This window comes from Haliotis rufescens, unplaced genomic scaffold (genome assembly GCF_023055435.1).
Source record: "Haliotis rufescens isolate VD_foot unplaced genomic scaffold, xgHalRufe1.0.p SCAF_32, whole genome shotgun sequence".
Lineage (NCBI taxonomy): Eukaryota > Metazoa > Mollusca > Gastropoda > Lepetellida > Haliotidae > Haliotis > Haliotis rufescens.
In genome coordinates, this window is record NW_025964024.1 from 97,308 (window position 1) to 124,633 (window position 27,326).

At 40.1% G+C, this 27,326-nt stretch overlaps 4 pseudogenes; 3 read left to right on the forward strand and 1 right to left on the reverse strand.

The window, feature by feature from the left end:
* Positions 1-2,852: 2,852 nt before the first annotated feature.
* Positions 2,853-4,791, forward strand: LOC124127380 (annotated as a pseudogene).
* Positions 4,792-10,324: 5,533 nt separating this feature from the next.
* LOC124127370 lies at positions 10,325-12,968 on the forward strand (annotated as a pseudogene).
* A 3,167-nt stretch (positions 12,969-16,135) lies between these two features.
* LOC124127373 lies at positions 16,136-18,794 on the reverse strand (annotated as a pseudogene).
* Positions 18,795-22,977: 4,183 nt separating this feature from the next.
* LOC124149097 lies at positions 22,978-25,371 on the forward strand (annotated as a pseudogene).
* The last annotated feature ends 1,955 nt before the right edge of the window (positions 25,372-27,326 follow it).

The window sequence follows — 27,326 nt, forward strand, 5'->3', positions numbered from 1 at the left end:
TATACGGTGTCATTTTAGCTCACGCCTTGCCCAATATTTTTCTGCTAACCTAATATGACACCGTATACGGCCACCAAAGACACCATAACTAATATGATTAGTTCTTCATATTCTCGGGGTGGCACAACCTACGGTTGAATTTCACTTTCTAAGTAAAATGCGGAATAATAAACCTTCTGAGGTGAACAAACCGATTTTCTTTTTCCATAGGTTAAAGAGAGGATATACACACAGCTGATATAAACACAAATTCCATCCTCCTTTGAGCCACTTCTGAACGTTGAATTATATTTGAAATTATGCACTATCACTGCAAGATTTAGAATAGCTTTGTCCCAGCTCCGTTGCATTTCACATAATCTCCACATAGAAACGGGTCGGTACCATGTTGTAGTCAAAGACATGAATGGATTTGCCTGAACTGCAATACTCATGTTGTGTACATCATGCCAATAATCGTAGAATATTACCAAACATTGTTCTGTATTTCTTAAATTTGTTCTGCACACCACGTTCTTACTGTGCACAGTTGAATCAATTGCATGCTGTGAATTTGGGCCGATGGCGTACCCTCTGATACAACTGATAAGTAGATTTGGTTCGGTCTGTTAAACTAACGTACTTTTTTATTTATGTTCATGTATATACATTTTTAACATGCGTAATCAATAAAACAACAGACACATTCTCGAGCTGCCTATAGTGTACTGTGTCCAGTGTAGTTCGGGGGTTTATTATTGTTGTTAGGGTACAGTAGCTGACACTCAAACTGTCACCACAATACGTATTATTCCCAGTGTGACAATTATCACTCCAAATTCCAAACATGTATTCCAAACTTCAGACTACAGACAGTACGTGGATCCGTCTACTAAGGGACATAACTCACGTTGGTGTAGGAGGTGACAGAGGAGTACCACTCCAACAACACTACGCATGCCAAAAGCCGAGACGGTAACTGCTAGCACTGTGAATATCATGAGGAAAACATCAATTTCGCATCTCTTACGAGGTGATTTCCAACTGGAAACGCAGATGTTAACCTAGAAAACGGGTGGAAATATACACATGAGCAATAGTTAAGCACCACACACTTTTCAGATATGTGCTACATTAAAAGAAATAACTAAGACAAAATTGTTATGGATGAGCAACTTCTTTATTACAATTGGGCAACGTTTCGGTGTAGATTCCAACACCGTTATCAAGTAAATGATGTGAATTGTAATAAAGAAGTTGCTCATCCATAACAATTTTGTCTTAGTTACCATTCCAACTTCTAAATGCCACTCAAAGAAATTAAATGAAATGCTCACCAGGGGTGCGTTGCAAAGCGCCAATCGCTTGCAAGCGATGCACAGCGATTCGCCTTACAACAGTGCGCTTACTTTCAGCCGCTTGCAAGCGAAACAATCTCTGGCTGAGGTCGCTTTGTTCTCAAACCAAAATTTTGCTGACTTTGACAGCGGAACAAAAAATTCTTGACTGAACAATGAAATGAACAAGGCAGCTAAGACCCCATCATCCTCAGTCTGCTCCACATCTTCAAAGTAGTCAGAAATTTCATCATCTCTTCATCACTTCTTCTCAGTTACAAATTGAAGAATGTGACATTTGGATGGCGACATGACATTCATTATATATTTTGGATATATAAATTGGAAACTAGTGTTTTCAATATATGTATTCAAAATTTAAACAACGGGTGCATTGGCTGTTTGCGTGTCGCCGTGCGGATTGTATCTCATGCTATCTGTCAATTGTATGTCTGGTCAAGACTCGAGTATATGCAGGACGCCGTGACATAGCCGAATATTGCTACTAAGGCTTTGAACTACATTAATTCTATCACTCACTCAATGATATGTACAGAATGTACACTTCGAGAAAATATTTTGTTTTATATATATATGAAGGGAGCTGTTTTGTTGGCTTTATATGATAAAAAAGTCGACCTAGAATTGCGAAATTATACCCAAATCTACCATGTGGAGTAATTAATATGAGGTAGTCAAGCGTTGTGAACATAAACATGTGGTTGCTTACTGCGCAGTGGAGCACCTTAGTACCATAAAAAAACGAATGTTATAGGCAAGCCATTAGATATGTCTTTAATGAACTGATTCATAAGGCACACTATTAAAACAATATCCAGGGTGTTATACGTCCTGGACCCACTTGCACAAAGCGATCTTAGCGCTAAGATGATCGTAACTCCCATACTTTAACATAGGCTTACAATAGTCTTAGCGCTAAGATCGTTTTGTGCAATTGGCCCCTGTTCTATTATGATGAATCCCCTGGACGTATTCGCCATCATAGCTGCGTTGTGAACCCTATTCACGAGTCTTCATGGTAAAATAATCCAATAAACCACCAATAAACATACTCTCATGAGCAAGAAAACGCGTTTAATTAGTACCTTCAGTATAGTGTAAGTTGGGAAAATAACCATTGTCTTAGTTGCTTATAATCTCAGTTTCAGCTGTTTATAACACCAATTATTGGTTTAAAAATGTGTGTATAGTCAACAGAATATACAGTTATATTTTTAGTTTTAAGTTCAGCTGCATATTAATATTAACTTAATAAGCATATAATAGATTGTGGCCTGGCAAACAAAAGATGCATAATCAATATTATGAAATATTGTCACATCACGTGACACCAATGGGTTGTTGAGTATTTACGTTCGCAATTAAGAGTCATAAACCTTCACGATTGTAACAGCTAGGCTACACTATTCACAATGGCACATTTATGATGGTGGGAAAAGAACCTATGGCACTCCTCTCATCTGTATAAAAGACTACCTGTCTGCACACATTGTCACTTCATCTCGATCCACAAAGATGAACGCACCATCTTGGCCGGTAAGGTCGTATTCTTATTCTAAATGCCTCGGATCTATTTGATAATTCCACAGCCAACGAACTAATGTCAAACTATGGGCGGGTTTCTAAATGATAAAATGTAATAAGTATGATTAGGATCACTTATATCCTTTCTGTAGTATATGTACACAATACATGCTGTTGTAGCTACGGCCCTGGCTGAGATCAGCCCCAACATCGTTGGAGGCAACAATGCAGCTGCAGGAGAGATTCCCTGGAAAGGAAGTCTTCAGGTGAGGAGTGGCAATTTACAATGATAACACACGAAGCAGAAAACTGCAATTAAACCATGTTAAGAAGTAAATACTAATATTACCTGATTTAACGATCCGATAATATGCTGAGGTCACATGGCAGGAACGACTTTTAAGCGCCACACGGGGCAATGCAATGTCTGCTTGATATAATGGAGCGGTTCACTCGAACATGGTATCCATACGCGGATTTAAAAGTTACTTCATCACTGAAAATGCCGATAATTATTGTGAGAATAACATTATCTGATAACGAGATTATTACTTTGGTGTGTTTCCATATCGTAAATTTCATATGTTAAGAATACAAATATGTATTATGCTGGCCAAAGACTCGCATCATACCCATGTTATTCCTAAGATATCATGCTTACAATACGGAAACACGCTTGGTTAGAAGAAATACAATTTAACAGTGTTTTCGTGAGGGACTAAGTGCGGATGTTTTACCACATAATTAAAAATGGAAGCTTCCATCAATTTTTGTTTATGCACTGAAGAGGCCACAGGCCTAAAGTACATTTCCTTTTAAATAACCATTTTTCGTAACGTGTTAGCTATCGACGATTTTTAAGACTACCGTTTTTTTAATTGTCTCCATCACCAGTTAGTTTCAATTCCTCTTAATAAGTCTCTAGCTGACCAATCTGTATCTGTAGACCATTAATATTGCCTGTAATATCTTTAATTTTGAGATAACAACTTTGCAATAACTGGATGTTACTGAATCCCATTTGTGCACTCATCTAGAATCTGTGTTATCTGTAAAATGTACAACTGTTCCCAGTGTACGCTCAGATGATTTAGCATAGATTAAGTAAAAGGAAATATTTGAATTATTGGTTATGTGGCACTAGTGTGTGGAAAGATTTAATTACTAAATACTCTGTAAATTGTGTCATGCAACACTGAAAATGTCTCTCTCATGACATTCACAGCGCGAGCAGTTACCGTCTTGGCTTTGGCATACTCAGAATGAACGATAATGATGGAACTGAACAATACTCCTCAGTCAACTTCCAAACGTGAGTTATATCCCTTAGTCTAAACACTTTCACATAATGTCTATCGTCTACAGTTTACTTTCATGTTTGTATTTTGAAATGGAACTGTAATACAGGGAATTATATTCCCCAACTTCCTCCAGAAGGTCGACATGACCGTGCTGACCAACACCGACTATCCCAACAGATGGTCTAGTATCAGTGGTGCCACCGTCAACTCTGGACCCATCTGTATGTTTGAGTCTGGCAAATCTGCCTGCAGTGTGAGTTCACGTTACCTCGCCTACGTTTGTTAACATAAATCACGTACATAAGCTATTCCTGTACCAGCCCTACCGCTACCTCCTCAAGTGTACTACGTTGTTTCACATAAAATGATTTATCATACGGATACGTTGTTGTAGTATGACGTGTTTGTCATTGTGAATTACCATCGCATATGTTCCATTAACGTGTGATAATACTCTATATAGGTTTTAACTGACAGATTACTTTCGGTTTTAGGGTGACAGTGGTGGCCCGCTGGTATGCGGTACTACGCTGACTGGAATCACATCATGGGGTATCAGCTCCTGCTCTGGCAGCTACCCCAGTGTCTACACTCGTGTGTCCTCCTACTCCTGGGTCCAGGGACAGTAAAATGCATTCTTGTAGAACTGGCGGATGACGTTTCAAAACTAAAATGCACAAAACATTCAAAATATCTTTCTTTACGTAAGACTCCTTGCGGACTACCTCCTTGTCTCTGTGGATTCTTACGGCCAAAATAACTGAACACGCTTAAGACAAGTATAGGAAATAGCAAATAATATATAAATGTGCTTTATGTTATTTTTATACATAATAGTTCGCTAGATACAACAAAACTCATCAATAATTGATTATCCTATGGCAACCGTCCATTATGTGATAGTATGTAATACCTGATCAGTGCCGTCGGTTTACCGAGCATTACGCAGTAAATGTAACTTTATGGAAACATCTGTGGGAATGAAGTGGATTCTAATCATATATAGTATGATGTAAACTGCCTCAAGTGTTTCTTTCACTTTTATTTACACTGCCACATAGTAAGAAGTTGAAAATTAAATGTGTATCGATTGCCAACAAAAACGTCCTGTAAAACGATAATTGTAAGTTTCGGTAGATCACCCGCTAAACATATTTGGTTGGGTGTGCGAATGGCAACAGTGTCAACAGAAGTTGTTGTTTTGGCATATATGTATACACTATTCCCTGTCCCCTGCACGCAAGTGGTGTACTCCGCTAACAGTGTAGTAATGACAGACACACACACAGTAGTTCAGTGTTGGAGGCCCCGTGGCCCAGAGTACAATCTTACCCACATTGACAGTGGTATTTCGAATAGAAATTTAAACTGTAGATTAATCAAAAAAATATCAATTGAATCGCCTATAACAAGCCTATCTCTTGATGACACTGATGGATATTGCTGAGAGAGAGATATTACAAGGGGAAATAAAGCTACAAATCTACATGATTTTGCTCTGAGGGAATCCACGATACAATATCTATATCATGTATGAGTGAGTGAGTAAGTAAGTATGGTTTTACGCCGCTTTTAGCAACTTTCCAGCAAATCAAGGTCGGGGAAGCCTGCAGTGTTGGGGAGTCTTCACATTCTCCGAAAAGTTCTGGGTGGGTTTGACTAGGCTGCACTTCCTGGGAGAAGTCTCATTCGCTGTATGGGCTGCGTGTAGATAATTTTCTAAAACGAGCCAAGGATGTGGGACATAAACGTAATGTCGGTGTTGAAGTTGTTGCTGGACGGTACAGAAATGAGTGTCAACCAAGCGAAGTGCCATATCAAGTCGGCCCAGACTCAGTTTTTCAAGGAGAGGCTTTCTGAACGAGCACTGCATCGAGTTTATGTGCAGTGTGTTGAGAAGATCAGGTCCTTCACTTGGATGAAGTCGTCTGGCCTGCAAAATGAAACAGAAGACTTTCTGTTTGCTGCTCAGGACCAGTCACTTCCTACTCGAAACCGTCAATGTGTGATTTTGCATCAAAATGTAAATATGAAATGTAGATTATGTAATGAAGTTAATGAGACTGTCCAACGCATTGTCAGTGGATGCCCCGCTTTTGGACAAACACAGTATCTAAAACGACATGATGTTGTAGCTCGATCATTTTATTACCGTCTTAGCAATGCTTGCGGTTTGGACACAGAGGTCCACCCATTGTACGACCCGGAATATGTAGAGGGCGTCATCAAAAATGATAAATATAACATTCTTTGGAATAGGCCCATTTACAGTCTCAGACGTATACAGGCCAACAAACCTGGTCTTGTCCTTTTTGATAAATCCAATGAAATCATTTATATCATTGAATTTTCTGTTCCCTTTGACACTAATGTGATTGACAAGATTAAGGAAAAACATGGCAAATATGCGGACCTCGCTTTCGAAATGTCACACTTGCATCCCAAGTACCAAGTTGTCCGACTCCCCGTTGTTCTCGGTGCCTTAGGGTTGGTACCTCCCAATCTGTTGACTGACATTGGGAGAGTACCCGGGTTTGCTACCAGGAATACAGCCCTTCTGACAATCTGGGTTATGCAGAAGGTTGCAATGTTAGGGAATCTTCACATTCTCCGAAACGTTCTGGGTGGGTTTGACTAGGCAGCGCTTCCTGGGAGAAGTCCCATTCGCTGTCTGGGCTACGTGTAGAGGTTGCAAGGGCCCTGAGCTGATGATGAGCCTAACCAGCCTGACTTAGCCAGGATCATCCAAACCCTCTTTGCTCCATTTTATATTGTAATCTGTAAATTCTTCTTCTTCTTCTACTACTACTACTACTACTACTGCTGCTGCTGCTGCTGCTGCTGCTGCTGCTACTACTAATCACCCAGTCAGCCTCCCTCCGGTTCGTTGGTTGTGTAATTGTTCAATAGATCCGAGGCATTTGGAGTAAAATACAAACTTACTGGCCAAGGTACAGAGAAGGATGGTGAGAAGTGCGTTCATCTTTGTGGGTCGAGATGAAGTGACAATGTGTGCAGACAGGTAGTCTTTTATACAGATCAGGGGAGTGCCATTTGTTCCTGTCCCAACATCATAAATGTGCCATTCTGCACAGTGTAGCCAAAACAGTTACTATCGTGAAGGTTTATGACTCTTAATTGCGAACGTCAGCTTTACTCCAGAACTCATTCAAGATGTCACGTTTGCCAGTCCAGAATCTATTACATGCTTATCTGTTAATATTAATATGCAGCAGAATTGAAAACGAACAAATTAACTGTATATTCTTTACATTCAAACCATGTTTTCTATATATGTATTGAATTATGTTATAAAAAGCGACAAAACCCCTTCCATATTCATAAGAAATCTCTGATGAAAGCAGAGTCGATTGTACGATTCCGACTACATCATGAGTATGTGTTTATGAATCACTGTCAAATAGTGATGCTGCGACGTGTTACCACTGTTACCAGTTAATGAATCTAATCTTCAGTAAGTCATTCCTAAGAAGTGGGATTCTTCAATATGCAACTGCGAAGAAGTGATATCTATCAGAAGTATACATATGCGGTGAAAGATCACGAATAATGAGAGTATTTTTATCAATCAAATTACAGCACACTCATTGTTTTATAATGTTCCATGATTAATGTTGAGACTCGTCATGCTGTTTGGTGCACTTTTGTACACATTTATTTGTCTGATGGTCCTCTGGTGAAGCATGTCAAGACTAATGATGAACACAATGCATTCCACAGTTTTCCAAAACGAGCCAAGGATGTGGGACATAATCTCAAAGTCAGTGTTAATTATGTTGATGGTTCTGTACTGTTGGACGGTACAGAAATGACTGTCAACCAAGCGAAGTGCCATATCGAGTCGGCCCAGACTCAATTGTTCAAGGAGAGGCTATCTAAACGACCACTGCATCGAGTTTATGTGCAGTGTGTTGAGGGGACCAGCAATGCTGCAGAGTCCTTTGCTTGGATGAAGTCATCTGGCCTGAAAAGTGAAACAGAACGCTTTTTGTTTGTTGGCTTTCAGGACCAGTCACTTTCCACTCGAAACCGTTAGTGTGTGATTTTGCATCAAAATGTAAATATGAAATGTAGATTATGTAATGAATTTAATGAGACCCTTCAACACATTGTCAGTGGATGGAAACTGTTGTATGGTCTATAAGGGTGCTATTGCAATAAAGTCATCATGGCTCCGGAATAGTACAAGCAGCCACACAGCCACAGGCACTCATGCACGTCACTATGTAAGGGCAATAATCTTGAACGTGACGTTAAACCCTATTTCATCTCACGATCCATATGGTCTTGTCGACAGAAGTTACAATCAAAGGAGCACAACTAAAAGCACAACAAGTTGCAACGCATGAGTACTGCTATGCGGTGTTAGGCAACTAACACAAACTTTCTTCATGCATGTTGTGTGAGTTGCCGTTCGGGAAGGACATGCTTATACTTTTCCCGAAAGCCTGGTGTCATCGTTGATTTTCAGTGATACGTTGAAATAATTTTAACGCTGTTTTGTCTTATACACTCAAAAGAATCTGTTTCGAGAGTGGTTCTTCCCTGGCGTTGACGTTTTATATTTTAGGAATCACTATCAAAATAGTCATGATACCAAATATTCACGAAGAGGTGAGCATACCAGGACCAACTGGCGACATCCGTCAGAAACAAATGCAAAGGCAAGTAAATTGTTCACCTGAAAAATAATAACACACAGTAACATCTAGTACAAGTCAAATAGGGAATTGCATCCGACATCATCTGTGTCAATGATGAGTCAAATTTGGAAATCTCCTCCATGTGTCTACCTTTTACGTTACAAAGTTCTTGAATGTTAAAGGGAAAGTTGGAGTCATTCTCCTTGTCATTCAGTCTTCTGGGGAGTGTTTTGTTACACTGGCTCTTGACGTGAAGTCATCCCATTGACTTTAAATATAGATAGTAGGGAGGTTTTACTTTCAAGTATGACCTGCTTTCAGGATTTACTTCTTTCAAGTAAGATTTTAAACATATTTAGTTGGATCTTCACACAACGACATTATAGCCCAAAGGACCATCATCATTCGTAACACAGTTTTACTAAATCGGGTGCATTGGCAGTTTGCGTATCGCCGTTCGGATCGTAGCTCATCCTCTCGGTCAGTGGTGTGTCTGGTCAAGAATCGATCTTCGCAGGACGCCGTGACACAGACGAATTTTGCTACTGCATTACATTCATTCTATCCATCAATCCCTCCATCCCTGCACCCTTCACTCACCTTGAAATAGCATTTGAAACTATAAGAAAATTTATAACGATGGCCACAGCACAAAGTAGAGTGACGGTCTGAGCGTTGGCTGACCAGAGATTACACGGTTTGTTTAGTATGTACGGAAATATTTATTCAGATCTTGCAAAACACCTGCTGTTTTTTCACATGTACATAAATATAGCGACAAGTTTACACGTTGACTTGAAGGAGACTCTTTTGATGGTTTTACAATCTGAAAAGCAAAATTACAACCTAGAATGGAATTATTATGCCCAAATCTACCATGTGGTATAATCAATATCAGCTTTGAAGTGTTGTGAACAGAAACATGTGGTTGCTTACTGCGCAGTGAAACACCTTAGAATCATAACAAAGAAATGGCATAACTACCGATACATAAGACAAACTATTGAAACAATATCCAAGGTTTTATGTGTCCTCGTGATAAAAACCCTGTACGTATTCGCCACCATAGCTTCGTTGTGAACCCTATTCAAATGTTATTATGGCAAAGATTGCCCACCAATCAAATAACTCGTGTGAGCGAGAAAACATATGTGCTAATTTAGTACTTGCAGTATAGTGTAGGGTGAGAAAATAATCATTGTCTTCGTCGCTTATAGTCTTAGTTTCAGCTGTTTTTAACACAACTTACATAGTTTAAATATATGTAAAGGTTCAACAGAATATACCGTTAATTTGTTAGTTTTAGATTCGGCTGCATATAATTATTAACGGAATAAGAATGTAATTCTGGACTGGCAAACAAAAGATCACGTGACATCTTGAATAATTTGTTGAGTAAAGCTGACGTTCGCAATTAAGAGTCATAAACCTTCACGATAATAAGTGTTTGGCTACACTGTGCAGAATGGCACATTTATGATGTTGGGAGAGGAACAAATGGCACTCCCCTGATCTGTATAAAAGACTACCTGTCTGCACACATTGTCACTTCATCTCGATCCACAAAGATGAACGCACTTCTCACCATCCTTCTTTGTACCTTGGCCAGTAAGTTTGTATTTTTGTTCCAAATGCCTCGGATCTATTTAACAATTACACAACCAACGAACTAACGTCAAACTATGGGCATGTTTCTAAATCATTAAATTTAATAAGTATGATTAGGATCACTTATATCCTTTCTTGAGTATATGACCACACTATACATGCTGTTGCAGCTACGGCCCTGGCTGAGATCAGCACCAACATCGTTGGAGGCAGCAATGCAGCTGCAGGAGAGTTTCCCTGGCAAGGAAGTGTCCAGGTGAGGAGTGGCAGCAGCTGGTTCCATATCTGTGGCTGCGTCCTCTACACCACCAGCAAGGCTCTCACTGCCGCCCACTGTCTCTCCAACAGGTAACAATTTATAATGATAACACACGAAGCAGAAAACTGCAAATAAACCATGTTAAGAAGCAAATACTCCTATTACTTGATATCACGGTCCGATAATATGCTAATGAGATCACATGGCAGGAACGACTTTTTAGCGCCAAACGGGGCGATGCAATGTCTGCTTGATGAATAAATCAGAAGTTTAGTTAGGGGTTTGCCGATGTGTGGGTGTTTCAGCAGACAAGCATGGCTGAAAATTATGATATTGAGCGGTTCACTCGAACAGGGTATCCATATGCGGATTTAAAAAGTTACTTTATCTACTGAAAATACCGTCGATTATTGTGATAATAACATTGTATGATACAGAGATTATTACCTCCGTGTGTTTCCATATCGTAAATTTCATATATTAAGAATACAAAAATATATCATGCTTGCCAAAGACTCCCATTATACACATTTTATTCCAAAGATATCATGCTTACAATACGGAAACACGCTTGGTTAGTAGAAATACAATTGAACGGTTTCTCGTTAAGGACGTAGTGCGGATGTTTTACCACATAATTAATTAAACATGGAAGCTTCCATCAATACTTCTTTATGCACTGAAGAGGCCACAGGCCTATAGTACATTCCCTTGTAAAGAACCATTTTTCATAACGTGCTGGCTATCCACGATTTTTAAGACTGCGGTTTTTGTATTGTCTCCATATACAGTTAGTTTCAATACCATTCCTCATAATAAGTCACTACCTCACCAAACTGTCTCTGTAGACCATTAATATTATCTGAAAACAAAATTATGTCATCTGCAATTTTGTCATAACAGCTTTGTAATAACTGGATGTTACTGAATCCCATTTGTCCACTCATCTGTGTTATCTGTAAAATGTACAACTGTTCCCAGTGTACGCTCAGATGATTTAGCATAGATTAAATAAAAGGAAATATTTAAATTATTGGTTATGTGGCACTAGTGTGAGGAATGATTTAATTATTAAATACTCTGTAAATTGTGTCATGCAACACTGATAATGATTCTCTCATGACATTCACAGCGCTAGCAGTTACCGTCTTGGCTTTGGCATACTCAGAATGAACGATAATGATGGAACTGAACAGTACTCCTCGGTCACCTCCTACACCAACGTGAGTTATTTCCCTTAGTTTAAACACTTCCACATTATGTCTATCGTCTACAGTTTATTTTCATGTTTGTATTTTGAAATGGAAATGTAACACAGGGAATTATATTGTGTTGACAGTTTTGAACGTCAGCTACTGAGCACTACTTTGTCTGTTTATCTCGTATAGCACCCTGACTACAATGGTAATGCTGGTGGCTATCCTAACGACATCGCAGTCCTGAGACTGTCAACCTCAATGGATACAAGCAGTTCAGCTGTGTCAACCGTTAATCTGGCTTCTGGTAGCAACGACTATGCCGGACAAACATGCACGATCAGCGGATGGGGAAGACTCAGTGGTCAGTATTCCTCTTTGATTGCACTTTTTGTTACCATGTTACAGTTCATTCGTCCATAAGATCCATGCGCACTACATCATGATGGCAGTACATTTACCACTTGTTTTCACATGTCTGCTCCCGTAGGAGGTGGCAGCACCCCAAACGTCCTCCAGAAGGTCGACATGACCGTGCTGACCAACACCGACTGTTCCAACAGATGGTCTAGTATCAGTGGTGCCACCGTCAACTCTGGACACATCTGTATCTTTGCGTCTGGCAAATCTGCCTGCAGTGTGAGTTCACATAACCACTCCTACCTTTGTTGACATATAAATCACGTAGATAAGCCATTCCTGTACCAGCCCTACCGCTACCTCTGCATGTGCACAACGTTGTTTCACATAAAATGATTTAGGATAGGGATACGTTGTTGTAGTATGACGTGTTTGTCATTATGAATTCCCATCGCATATGTTCCATTAACGTGTGATAATACTCTATATAAGTTTTAACTGACAAATTACTTTCGGTTTTAGGGTGACAGTGGTGGCCCGCTGGTATGCGGTAATACGTTGACTGGAATCACATCATGGGGTATCAGCTCCTGCTCTGGCAGCTACCCCAGTGTCTACACTCGTGTGTCCTCCTTCAACTCCTGGGTCCAGGGACAGTAAAATGCATTCTTGTAGAACTGGCGGATGACGTTTAACGAATAAAATACACAAAACATTCACAATATGCCTTTTTTAAAACGACTCTGTCTGTATGAAACAAGTTAGAGGGGGCAAGGGCCCTGAGCTGATGATGAGCCTAACCAGCCTGACTGTGGCAGGATCATCCAAACCCTCTTTCCTGCATTTGTTATGTTTAATCTGTAAATAATAATAATAATAATAATAATAGTAATAAAAAAAAAACCAGTTTTCGAAAACGAACCAAGGATGCGGAACATAATCTCAATGATTTTGTTGATGGTTCTGTATTGCTGGATGGTACAGAAATGAGTGTCAACCAAGCGAAGTACCGTATCAAGTCGGCCAATCTTTTCAAGGAGAGGCTCTCTGAACGAGCACTGCATCGAGCTTATATGCATTGTGTTGAGAAGATCAGCAATACTGCAGAGTCCTTCACTTGGATGAAGTCGTCTGGCCTGCAAAATGAAACAGAAAACTTTCTGTTTGCTGCTCAGGACCAGTCACTTCCCACTCGAAACCGTCAATGTGTGATTTTGCATCAAAATGTAAATATGAAATGTAGATTATGTAATGAAGTTAATGAGACTGTCCAACACATTGTCAGTGGATGCCCCGCTTTGGGACAAACACAGTATCTTAAACGACATGATGTTGTAGCTCGATCATTTTATTACCGTCTTCGCCATGCCTGTGGTTTGGACACAGAAGTCCACCCATTGTACGACCCGGAATATGTAGATGGCGTCATGAAAAATGATAAATACAACATTCTTTGGAATAGGCCCGTTTACAGCCTCAGACGTATCCAGGTCAACAAACCTGGTCTTGTCCTTTTTTGATAAATCCAATGAAATCATTTATATCATTGAATTTTCTGTTCCCTTTGACACTAATGTGATTGACAAGATTGAGGAAAAACATGGCAAATATGCGGACCTCGCTTTCGAAATGTCACACTTGCATCCCAAGTAACAAGTTGTCCGACTCCCCGATGTTCTCGGTGCCTTAGGGTTGGTACCTCCCAATCTGTTGACTGACATTGGGAGAGTACCCGGGTTTGCTACCAGGAATACAGCCTTTCTGACAATCTGGGTAATGCAGAAGGTTGCAGTGTTGGGGAGTCTTCACATTCTCAAGTTCTGGGTGGGTTTGACTAGGCTGCACTTCCTGGGAGAAGTCCCATTCGATGTCTGGGCTGCGTGTAGAGGGGGCAAGGGCCCTGTGGTGATGATGAGACTAACCAGCCTGACTGTGCCAGGATCATCCAAATCCTCTTTACTGCATTTTATATTTTAATCTGTAACTACTACTACTACTACTGCTACTACTACTACTACTACTACTACTACTACCACTACTACTACTACTACTACTACTACTACTACTACTACTTCTACTACTACTACTACTACTACTACTACTACTACTACTCACCCAGTTAGGGCTAACCCCCCAAAACTGGTTCAAAACTGGGTTACAGAAAGCCATTAAGACATTCAACTAACAACGCCGCAGCCCAGTCGGCCTCCCTCCGGAATACAAACCAACCAAACTGGGGATGGGACTTGCCCCAGGGGGAGGCACAGACCCCACCCAAGAATATCCTTGGACGCAGCAAATGAAGTCAACACTTCTTGAGTGTGCGAAAGCAACAGGGTGGCCAGAAATATCACAAGTAAATGGCAAATTGTTGACTGGGAGAAAGCCATGCCAATGTATGCATATCTGACAGAACAAAACATCCGTGACCAGCTCCGGCGACTCAAATTATATTTGTGCCGTGAACCTGGTGAGCTAACTGCCAACATTGGTCAGGCGCCTTTGCGTATTTGTGTTGAACCAACAGTTCCAACATAGCAATCCCGAAATTGCTAATGAACATTCGCATTATTCTTCCTCAACTACCTGATGCAGTTGTCACTGATGATCCACACATGGGCTAACAAAATGAAATTCCTGATGGTGGCCTCGAAGATTCCGAACCCGTCTTTTGTCAATGATCTTTCTAATTATCCTTTGTATATTTTGTTTATGTCATTCTATAATCAAATCGTTGATTTAACGATTGAGAAACGGAGGCCAATGAAACAATTTAACAAATCATTTGCACAGAATCAACTTGATACAATCAATAGCATTATTTCTGTCACTCTTAATGGTGACTGTTCTTTGCATGACATTAACTATTGGTGGTGTCCCCGGTCGTGATATTGCTGGAATATTGTTAAAGCGGCGTAAAACCTTACTTTCTCACCCACTCATACATGATATAAATATAGTATCGTGGATATCCATCAGGGCAGAATCATGTAGCTTTATTTCCACTTAAAATATACTCTTAGCAATACCCATCAATTTCATCAAGTGATATTTTTGATAGGCGATTCATTTGAAAATTTTATGATTAATCTACAGTTTAAATTTCTATTCGAAATACCACTGTCAATGTGGGTAAGATTGTACTCTGGGCCACGGGGCCTCCAACACTGAACTACAACTCTGTGTGTGTGTGTGTGTGTGTGTGTGTGTGTGTGTCTGTCATTAATACACTGTTAGCGGAGTACACCACTTGCGTGCAGGGGACAGGGAATAGTGTATACATATATGCCAAAACAACAACTTCTGTGGACACTGTTGAAATTCGCACACCCAACCAAATATTTTAGCGGGTGATCTACGGAAACTTGTCGTTTTACAGGACGTGTTTGTTGGCAATCGATACACATTTAAACTTCAACCACTTACTGTTGTGGCAGTGTAAATAAAAGTTATAAAAACCCTATTAAGGCATTTTACATCATTCTATATATGATAAGAATCCACATTACCACAGATGTTTCCATAAAGTTACATTTACTGCATAATGCTCGGTAAACCGACGGCACCGATCACGTATTACATACTATCCCATAATGGACGGTTGCCATAGGATAATCAATTATTGATGAGTTTTGTTGTATCTAGCGAACTATTATGCATAAAATAACATAAAGCACGTTTATATATTATTTGATATTTCCTAATCATGTCTACAGCGTGTTCAGTTGTTTTTGCCGTAAGAATCCACAGATTAAACATAACAAATGCAGGAAAGAGGGTTTGGATGATCCTGCCACAGTCAAGCTGGTTAGGCTCATCATCAGCTCAGGGCCCTTGCCCCCTCTAACTTGTTTCATACAGACAGAGTCGTTTTAAAAAAGGCATATTTTGAATGTTTTGTGTATTTTATTCGTGAAACGTCATCCGCCAGTTCTACAAGAATGCATTTTACTGTCCCTGGACCCAGGAGTTGAAGGAGGACACACGAGTGTAGACACTGGGGTAGCTGCCAGAGCAGGAGCTGATACCCCATGATGTGATTCCAGTCAACGTATTACCGCATACCAGCGGGCCACCACTGTCACCCTAAAACCGAAAGTAATTTGTCAGTTAAAACTTATATAGAGTATTATCACACGTTAATGGAACATATGCGATGGGAATTCATAATGACAAACACGTCATACTACAACAACGTATCCCTATCCTAAATCATTTTATGTGAAACAACGTTGTGCACATGCAGAGGTAGCGGTAGGGCTGGTACAGGAATGGCTTATCTACTTGATTTATATGTCAACAAAGGTAGGAGTGGTTATGTGAACTCACACTGCAGGCAGATTTGCCAGACGCAAAGATACAGATGTGTCCAGAGTTGACGGTGGCACCACTGATACTAGACCATCTGTTGGAACAGTCGGTGTTGGTCAGCACGGTCATGTCGACCTTCTGGAGGACGTTTGGGGTGCTGCCACCTCCTACGGGAGCAGACATGTGAAAACAAGTGGTAAATGTACTGCCATCATGATGTAGTGCGCATGGATCTTATGGACGAATGAACTGTAACATGGTAACAAAAAGTGCAATCAAAGAGGAATACTGACCACTGAGTCTTCCCCATCCGCTGATCGTGCATGTTTGTCCGGCATAGTCGTTGCTACCAGAAGCCAGATTAACGGTTGACACAGCTGAACTGCTTGTGTCCATTGAGGTTGACAGTCTCAGGACTGCGATGTCGTTAGGATAGCCACCAGCATTACCATTGTAGTCAGGGTGCTACACGAGATAAACAGACAAAGTAGTGCTCAGTAGCTGATGCTTAAAAACTGTCAACACAATATAATTGTTACCTGTGTTACATTTCCATTTCAAAATACAAACATGAAAGTAAACTGTAGACGATAGACATAATGTGGAAGTGTTTAAACTAAGGGAAATAACTCACGTTGGTGTAGGAGGTGACTGAAGAGTACTGTTCAGTTCCATCATTATCGTTCATTCTGAGTATGCCAAAGCCAAGACGGTAACTGCTAGCGCTGTGAATGTCATGAGAGAGACATTATCAGTGTTGCATGACACAATTTACAGAGTATTTAGTAATTTAATCATTTCTCACACTAGTGCCTCATAACCAATAATTCAAATATTTCCTTAGAGTTAATATCTGCCAAATCATCTGAGCTTACACTGAGAACAGATGTACAGATAACAGATTCAAGATGAGTGCATAAATGGGATTCAGATACATCCAGCCATTACAAAGTTGTTATGACAAAATTGCAGATGACATAATTTTGTTTTCAGGTAATATTAATGGTCGACCGAGTCAGATTTGTGAGCTAGAGACTTATTATGAGGAATTGAAACTAACTGTATATGGAGACAATACAAACATCGTAGTCTTAAAAATCGTGGATAGCCAGCACGTTATGAAAAATGGTTCTTTACAAGGGAATGTTCTATAGGCCTGTGGACTCTTCAGTGCATAAAGAAGTATTGATGGAAGCTTCCATTTTTAATTAATTATGTGGTGAAACAACCGCACTACTACCGTTCAATTGTATTTCTACTAACCAAGCGTGTTTCCGTATTGTAAGCATGATATCTTCGGAATAACATGTGTATATTGCGTGTCTTTAGCAAACATGATGCATATTTGTACTCTTATATATGAAATGTACGATATGGAATCGCACGGAGGTAATAATCTCTGTATCATATAATGTTATTCTCACAATAATTGACAGCATTTTCAGTAGATGAAGTAACTTTTAAATCCGCGTATGGATACCATGTTCGAGTGAACCGCTCCATTATATCATATAGAGCCAAACAATTTTGGGCCATGTTTATCTACTGAAATACCCACACATCTGGAAACCCCTACCGACACTTCTTCTGCTTTATTCATCAAGCAGACATTGCATCGCCTCGTGTGGCGCTTAAAAGTCGTTCCTGCAATGTGACCTCAGCATATTGTCGGATCGTGAAATCAGGTAATGGTAGTATTGACTTCTAAACATGGTTTAATTTCAGTTTTCTGCTTCGTGTGTTATCATTAAAAATTGTTACCTGTTGGAGAGACAGTGAGCGGCAGTGAGGGCCTTGCTGGTGGTGTAGAGGACGCAGCCACAGATATGGAACCAGCTGCTGCCACTCCTCACCTGGACACTTCCTTGCCAGGGAAACTCTCCTGCAGCTGCATTGCTGCCTCCAACGATGTTGGTGCTGATCTCAGCCAGGGCCGTAGCTACAACAGCATGCATAGTGTATATGTATGACGGAAAGTATATAAGTGATCCTAATCATACTTATTACATTTAATGATTTAGAAACATGCCCATAGTTTGACATTAGTTCGTTGGTTGTGTAATTGTTCAATAGATCCGAGGCATTTGGAGTAAAATACAAACTTACTGGCCAAGGTACAAAGAAGGATGGTGAGAAGTGCGTTCATCTTTGTGGGTCGAGATGAAGTGACAATGTGTGCAGACAGGTAGTCTTTTATACAGATCAGGGGAGTGCCATTTGTTCCTCTCCCAACATCATAAATGTGCCATTCTGCACAGTGTAGCCAAACAGTTACTATCGTGAAGGTTTATGACTCTTAATTGCGAACGTCAGCTTTACTCCACAACTCATTCAAGATGTCACGTGATCTCTTGTTTGCCAGTCCAGAATCTATTACATGCTTATCTGTTAATATTAATGTGCAGCAGAATTGAGAACGAACAAATTAACTGTATATTCTTTACATATTTTTAAACCATGTAAACAGCTGAAACTAAGACTATAAGCAACTAAAACAATGGTTATTTTCCCAACCTACACTATACTCTAAATACTAAATTAGCACATATGTTTTCTCGCACACTAGAGTAATTTGATTGGTGGGCAATCTTTGCCATAATGACCTTTGAATAGGGTTCACAACGAGGCTATGGTGGCGAATACGTACAGGGTATTTATCATGAGAACGCATAACACCTTGGATATTGTTTTAATAGTTTGTCTTATGTATCAGTCATACCATTTCTTTGTTATGATTCTAAGGTGTTTCACTGCGCAGTAAGCAACCACATGTTTCTGTTCACAACACTTCAAAACTGATATTGATTACACCACATGGTAGATTTGGGCATTATAATTCAATTCTAGGTTGTAATTGGAATGTAAAACCATCAAAAGAGTCTCCTTCAAGTCAACGTGTAAACTTGTCGCTATATTTATTTACATGTGAAAAAGCAGCAGGTACTTTCCAAGATCTGAATAATATTTCCGTAGATACTATACAAACCTCGTAATCCCTGGTCAGCCAACGCTCAGACCGTCACTCTACTTTGTGCTGTGGCCATCGTTATAAATTTTCTTATAGTTTCAAATGCTGTTTCAAAGTGAGTGAAGGGTGCAGGGATGGAGGGATTGATGGATAGAATGAATGTAATGCAGTAGCAAAATTCGTCTGTGTCACGGCGTCCTGCAAATGATCGATTCTTGACCAGACACACCACTGACCGAGAGGATGAGCTACGATCCGAACGGCGATACGCAAACTGCCAATGCACCCGATTTAGTAAAACTGTGTTACGAATGATGATGGTCCTTTGGGCTATAATGTCGTTGTGTGAAGATCCAACTAAATATGTTTAAAATCTTACTTAAAAGAAGTAAATCCTGAAAGCAGGTCATACTTGAAAGTAAAACCTCCCTATTATCTATATTTAAAGTCAATGGGATAACTTCACGTCAAGAGCCAGTGTAACAAAACACTCCCCAGAAGACTGAATGACAAGGAGAATGACTCCAAACTTTCCCTTTAAAATTCAAGAACTTTGTAACGTTTATGGTAGACACATGGAGGAGATTTCCAAATTTGACTCATCAGTGACACAGATGATGTCGGATGCAATTCCCTATTTGACTTGTACTAGATGTTACTGTGTGCTATTATTTTTCAGGTGAACAATTTACTTGCCTTTGCATGTGTTTCTGATGGGTGTCGCCAGTTGGTCCTGGTATGCTCACCTCTTCGTGAATATTTGGTATCATGACTATTTTGATAGTGATTCCTAAAATATAAAACGTCAACGCCAGGGAAGATCCACTCTCGAAACAGATTATTTTGAGTGTATAAGACAAAACAGCGTTAAACTTATTCCAACTGATCACTGAAAATCAACGATGACACCAGGCTTTCGGGAAAAGGATAAGCATGTCCTGCCCCAACGGCAACCCACACAACATGCATGAAGAAAGTTTGTGTTTGTTGCCTAACACCGCATAGCAGTACTCATGCGTTGCAACACATGTGCTTGTGACACTGTGGGAATTGTACATTCGACTCTGCTTTTTGCAGAAATTTCGTTTGAATTTAGAAAGGTTTTTGTATGCATTCTATTGTATGCCGATACTGGTAATCTTTGAGCAAGAACGGAGTTGGACCAATGCATCTTTCAAGATATCCCTTGAAGATAGTGTGAAGATAATACCATGGCAGATAATGGGGATAAACCTAACATTATGCACTTTGGTACACCATCAAGCCCTTGAGTCTGTTGTGCTTTTAGTTGTGCTCATTTGATTGTAACTTCTGTCGACAAGACCATATGGATCGTGAGATGAAATAGGGTTTAACGTCACGTTCAAGATTATTGCCCTTACATAGTGACGTGCATGAGTGCCTGTGGCTGTGTGGCTGCTTGTACTATTCCGGAGCCATGATGACTTTATTGCAATAGCACCCTTATAGACCATACAACAGTTTCCATCCACTGACAATGTGTTGGAGAGTCTCATTAAATTCATTACATATTCTACATTTCATATTTACATTTTGATGCAAAATCACACACTAACGGTTTCGAGTGGAAAGTGACTGGTCCTGAAAGCCAACAAACAAAAAGCGTTCTGTTTCACTTTTCAGGCCAGATGACTTCATCCAAGCAAAGGACTCTGCAGGATTGCTGATCCCCTCAACACAATGCACATAAACTCGATGCAGTGGTCGTTTAGATAGCCTCTCCTTGAAAAACTGAGTCTGGGCCGACTCGATATGGCACTTCGCTTGGTTGACAGTCATTTCTGTACCGTCCAACAGTACAGAACCATCAACATAATTAACACTGACTTTGAGATTATGTCCCACATCCTTGGCTCGTTTTGGAAAACTGTGGAATGCATTGTGTTCATCATTAGTCTTGACATGCTTCACCAGAGGACCATCAGACAAATAAATGTGTACAAAAGTGCACCAAACAGCATGACGAGTCTCCACATTAATCATGGAACATTATAAAACAATGAGTGTGCTGTAATTTGATTGATAAAAATACTCTCATTATTCGTGATCTCTACGGCATATGTATACTTCTGATAGATATCACTTCTTCGCAGTTGCATATTGAAGAATCCCACTTCTTAGGAATGACTTACGGAAGATTAGATTCATTAACTGTAACAGTGGTAACACGTCGCAGCATCACTATTTGACAGTGATTCATAAACACATACTCATGATGTAGTCGGAATCGTACAATCGACTCTGCTTTCATCGGAGATTTCTTATGAATATGGAAGGGGTTTTGTCGCTTTTTATAACATAATTCAATACATATATAGAACACATGGTTTGAATATATCGGGTGCATTGTCAGTTTGTGTATCGCCGTTCGGATCGTAGCTCATCCTCTCGGTCAATGGTGTGTCTGGTCAAGAATGGATCATTTGCAGGACGCCGTGGCATAGACGAATATTGCTACTGAACTACATTCATTCTATCCATCATTCCCTCCTTCCCTGCACCCCTCACTCACTCCGAAATAGCATTTGAAACTATAAGGAAATGTATAACGATGGCCACAGCACAAAGTAGAGTGACGGTCTGAGCGTTGGCTGACCAGAGATTACACGGTTTGTTTAGTATGTACGGAAATATTTATTCAGATCTTGCAAAACACCTGCTGTTTTTTCACATGTACATAAATATAGCGACAAGTTTACACGTTGACTTGAAGGAGACTCTTTTGATAGTTTTACATTCTTTAAAGCAAAATTACAACCTAGAATGGAATTATTATGCCCAAATCTACCATGTGGTATAATTAATATCAGCTTTGAAGTGTTGTGAACAGAAACATGTGGTTGCTTACTGCGCAGTGAAACACCTTAGAATCATAACAAAGAAATGGCATAACTACCGATACATAAGACAAACTATTGAAACAATATCCAAGGTATTATGTGTCCTCGTGATAAAACCCTGTACGTATTCGCCACCATAGCTTCCTTGTGAACCCTATTCAAATGTTATTATGGCAAAGATTGCCCACCAATCAAATAACTCGTGTGAGCGAGAAAACATATGTGCTAATTTAGTACTTGCAGTATAGTGTAGGGTGAGAAAATAATCATTGTCTTCGTCGCTTATAGTCTTAGTTTCAGCTGTTTTTAACACAAATTACATAGTTTAAATATATGTAAAGATTCAAAAGAATATACAGTTAATTTGTTAGTTTTAGATTCGGCTGCATATAATTATTAACGGAATAAGAATGTAATAGATTCTGGACTGGCAAACAAAAGATCACGTGACATCTTGAATAATTTGTTGAGTAAAGCTGACGTTCGCAATTAAGAGTCATAAACCTTCACGATAATAAGTGTTTGGCTACACTGTGCAGAATGGCACATTTATGATGTTGGGAGAGGAACAAATGGCACACCCCTGATCTGTATAAAAGACTACCTGTCTGCACATATTGTCACTTCATCTCGATCCACAAAGATGAACGCACTTCTCACCATCCTTCTTTGTACCTTGGCCAGTAAGTTTGTATTTTTGTTCCAAATGCTTCGGATCTATTTAACAATTACACAACCAACGAACTAACGTCAAACTATGGGCAGGTTTCTAAATGATTAAATGTAATAAGTATGATTAGGATCACTTATATCCTTTCTTGAGTATATGACCACACAATACATGCTGTTGCAGCTACGGCCCTGGCTGAGATCAGCACCAACATCGTTGGAGGCAGCAATGCAGCTGCAGGAGAGTTTCCCTGGCAAGGAAGTGTCCAGGTGAGGAGTGGCAGCAGCTGGTTCCATATCTGTGGCTGCGTCCTCTACACCACCAGCAAGGCCCTCACTGCCGCCCACTGTCTCTCCAACAGGTAACAATTTATAATGATAACACACGAAGCAGAAAACTGCAAATAAACCATGTTAAGAAGCAAATACTCCTATTACTTGATATGATTACTCCTATTATGATATTGAGCGGTTCACTCGAACAGGGTATCCATACGCAGATTTAAAAAGTTACTTTATCTACTGAAAATACCGTCGATTATTGTGATAATAACATTGTATGATACAGAGATTATTACCTCCGTGTGTTTCCATATCGTAAATTTCATATATTAAGAATACAAAAATATATCATGGTTGCCAAAGACTCCCATCATACACATTTTATTCCGAAGATATCATGCTTACAATACGGAAACACGCTTGGTTAGTAGAAATACAATTGAACGGTTTCTCGTTAAGGACGTAGTGCGGATGTTTTACCACATAATTAATTAAACATGGAAGCTTCCATCAATACTTCTTTATGCACTGAAGAGGCCACAGGCCTATAGTACATTCCCTTTCAAAGAACCATTTTTCATAACGTGCTGGCAATCCACGATTTTTAAGACTGCGGTTTTTGTATTGTCTCCATATACAGTTAGTTTCAATACCATTCCTCATAATAAGTCACTACCTCACCAAACATTTGTCCACTCATCTGTGTTATCTGTAAAATGTACAACTGTTCCCAGTGTACGCTCGGATGATTTAGCATAGATTAAATAAAAGGAAATATTTAAATTATTGGTTATGTGGCACTAATGTGAGGAATGATTTAATTATTAAATACTCTGTAAATTGTGTCATGCAACACTGATAATGTTTCTCTCATGACATTCACAGCGCGAGCAGTTACCGTCTTGGCTTTGGCATACTCAGAATGAACGATAATGATGGAACTGAACAGTACTCTTCAGTCACCTCCTACACCAACGTGAGTAATTTCCCTTAGTTTAAACACTTCCACATTATGTCTATCGTCTACAGTTTATTTTCATGTTTGTATTATGAAATGGAAATGTAACACAGGGAATTATATTGTGTTGACAGTTTGAAGCGTCAGCTACTGAGCACTACTTTGTCTGTTTATCTCGTGTAGCACCCTGACTACAATGGTAATGCTGGTGGCTATCCTAACGACATCGCAGTCCTGAGACTGTCAACCTCAATGGACACAAGCAGTTCAGCTGTGTCAACCGTCAGTCTGGCTTCTGGTAGCAACGACTATGCCGGACAAACATGCACGATCAGCGGATGGGGAAGACTCAGTGGTCAGTATTCCTCTTTGAGTGCACTTTTTGTTACCTTGTTACAGTTCATTCGTCCATAAGATCCATGCGCACTACATCATGATGGCAGTACATTTACCAATTGTTTTCACATGTCTGCTCCCGTAGGAGGTGGCAGCACCCCAAACGTCCTCCAGAAGGTCGACATGACCGTGCTGACCAACACCGACTGTTCCAACAGATGGTCTAGTATAAGTGGTGCCACCGTCAACTCTGGACACATCTGTATCTTTGCGTCTGGCAAATCTGCCTGCAGTGTGAGTTCACATAACCACTCCTACCTTTGTTGACATATAAATCAAGTACATAAGCCATTCCTGTACAAGCCCTACAACTTCCTCAATAAGTACACTACTATGTTTCACATAAAATGATTTAGGATAGGGATACGTTGTTGTAGTATGACGTGTTTGTCATTATGAATTCCCATCGCATATGTTCCATTAACGTGTGATAATACTCTATATAAGTTTTAACTGACAAATTATTTTCGGTTTTAGGGTGACAGTGGTGGCCCGCTTGTATGCGGTAATACGTTGACTGGAATCACATCATGGGGTATCAGCTCCTGCTCTGGCAGCTACCCCAGTGTCTACACTCGTGTGTCCTCCTTCAACTCCTGGGTCCAGGGACAGTAAAATGCATTCTTGTAGAACTGGCGGATGACGTTTCACGAATAAAATACACAAAACATTCAAAATATGTTTTTTTTTAAAACGACTCTGTCTGTATGAAACGTTGTGGAAAAGTCGAAGTGTCAAGTCAACGCTTTAACTATGGACTACTGCCTTGTCTCTGTGGATTCTTACAGCCCAAACAACTGAACACGCTTCAGACAAGATTGGCAAATAATATATAAATGTATCGTTCGCTAGATACAACAAAACTCATGAATAATTGATTATCCTATGGTAACCGTCCATTATGTGATAGTATGTAATACGTGATCGGTGCCGTCGGTTTACCGAGCATTACGCAGAAGTTGTTGTTTTGGTATAAATGTTTACACTATTATTTGCACCCCTGCACTCAAGTAATGTACTCCGCTAAGAGTTTAGTAATGACAGACACACACAAGTTGGAGTTCAGTGTTTGAGGCCCCGTGGCCCCGAATACAATCTTACCCACTTTGACAGTGGTATTTCGAATAGAAATTTAAACTGAAGATTAATCATAAAATTTTCAATTGAATCGCATATTAAAAGCCTATCTCTTGATGACATTGATGGATATTGCTGAGAGTGTATTACAAGGGAAAATCAAGCTACAAATCTACATGATTCTGCTCTGAGGGAATCCACGATACTATATCTATATCATGTATGAGTGAGTGAGAAAGTAAGGATGGTTTTACACCACTTTCAGCAATATTCCAGCAAATCACGGCCGGGGAAGGTTGCAGTGTTGGGGAGTCTTCACATTCTCCGAAAAGTTCTGGGCGGGTTTGACTAGGCTGCACTTCCTGGGAGAAGTCCCATTCGCTGTATGGGCTGCGTGTAGAGGGGGCAAGGGCTCTGAGCTGATGATGAGCCTAACCAGCCTGACTGTGCCAGGATCATCCAAACCCTCTTTCCTGCATTTGTAATGTTTAATCTGTACGTACATCATAATAATAATAATAATAATAATAATAATAATAATAATAATAACAATAATAATAATAATAATAAAAAACAGTTTTCGAAAACGAGCCAAGGATGTTGGACAAAATCTCAATAATTTTGTTGATGGTTCTATACTGCTGGATGGTAGAGAAATGAGTGTCAACCAAGCGAGGTACCGTATCAAGTCGGCCAATCTTTTCAAGGAGAGGCTTTCTGAACGACCACTTCATCGAGTTTATATGCAGTGTGTTGAGAAGATCAGCAATACTGCAGAGTCCTGTACTTTGATGAAGTTGTCTGGCCTGCGAAATGAAATAGAAGACTTTCTGTTTGCTGCTCAGGACCAGTAACTTCTCACTCGAAACCGTCAATCGGACCTCGCTTTCGAAATGTCACACTTGCATCCCAAGTACCAAGTTGTCCGACTCCCCGTTGTTCTCGGTGCCTTAGGGTTGGTACCTCCCAATCTATTTACTGACATTGGGAGACTACCCGGGTTTGCTACCAGGAATACAGCCCTTCTGAAAATCTGGGTAATGCAGAAGGTTGTAGTGTTGGGGAGTCTTCCCATTCTCAAGTTCTGGGTGGGTTTGACTAGACAGCGCTTCCTGGGAGAAGTCCCATTCACTGTCTGGGCTGTGTGTAGAGGGGGCAAGGACCCAGAGCTGATGATGAGCCTAACCAGCCTGACTGTGCCAGGATCATCCAAACCCTTTTTGCTGCATTTTATATTTTAATCTGTAACTACTTCTACTACTACTACTACTACTACTACTACTACTACTACTACTACTACTCACCCAGTTAGGGCTAACCCCCCAAAACTGGTTTAAAACTGGGTTACAGAAAGCCATTAAGACATTCAACTAACAACGCCGCAGCCCAGTCAGCCTCCCTCCGGAATACAAACCAACCAAACTGGGGATGGGACTTGCCCCAGGGGGAGGCACAGACCCAACCCAAGAATATCCTTGGACGCAGCAAATGAAGTCCACACTTTTTGAGTGTGCGAAAGCAACAGGGTGGCCAGAAATATCACAAGTAAATGGCA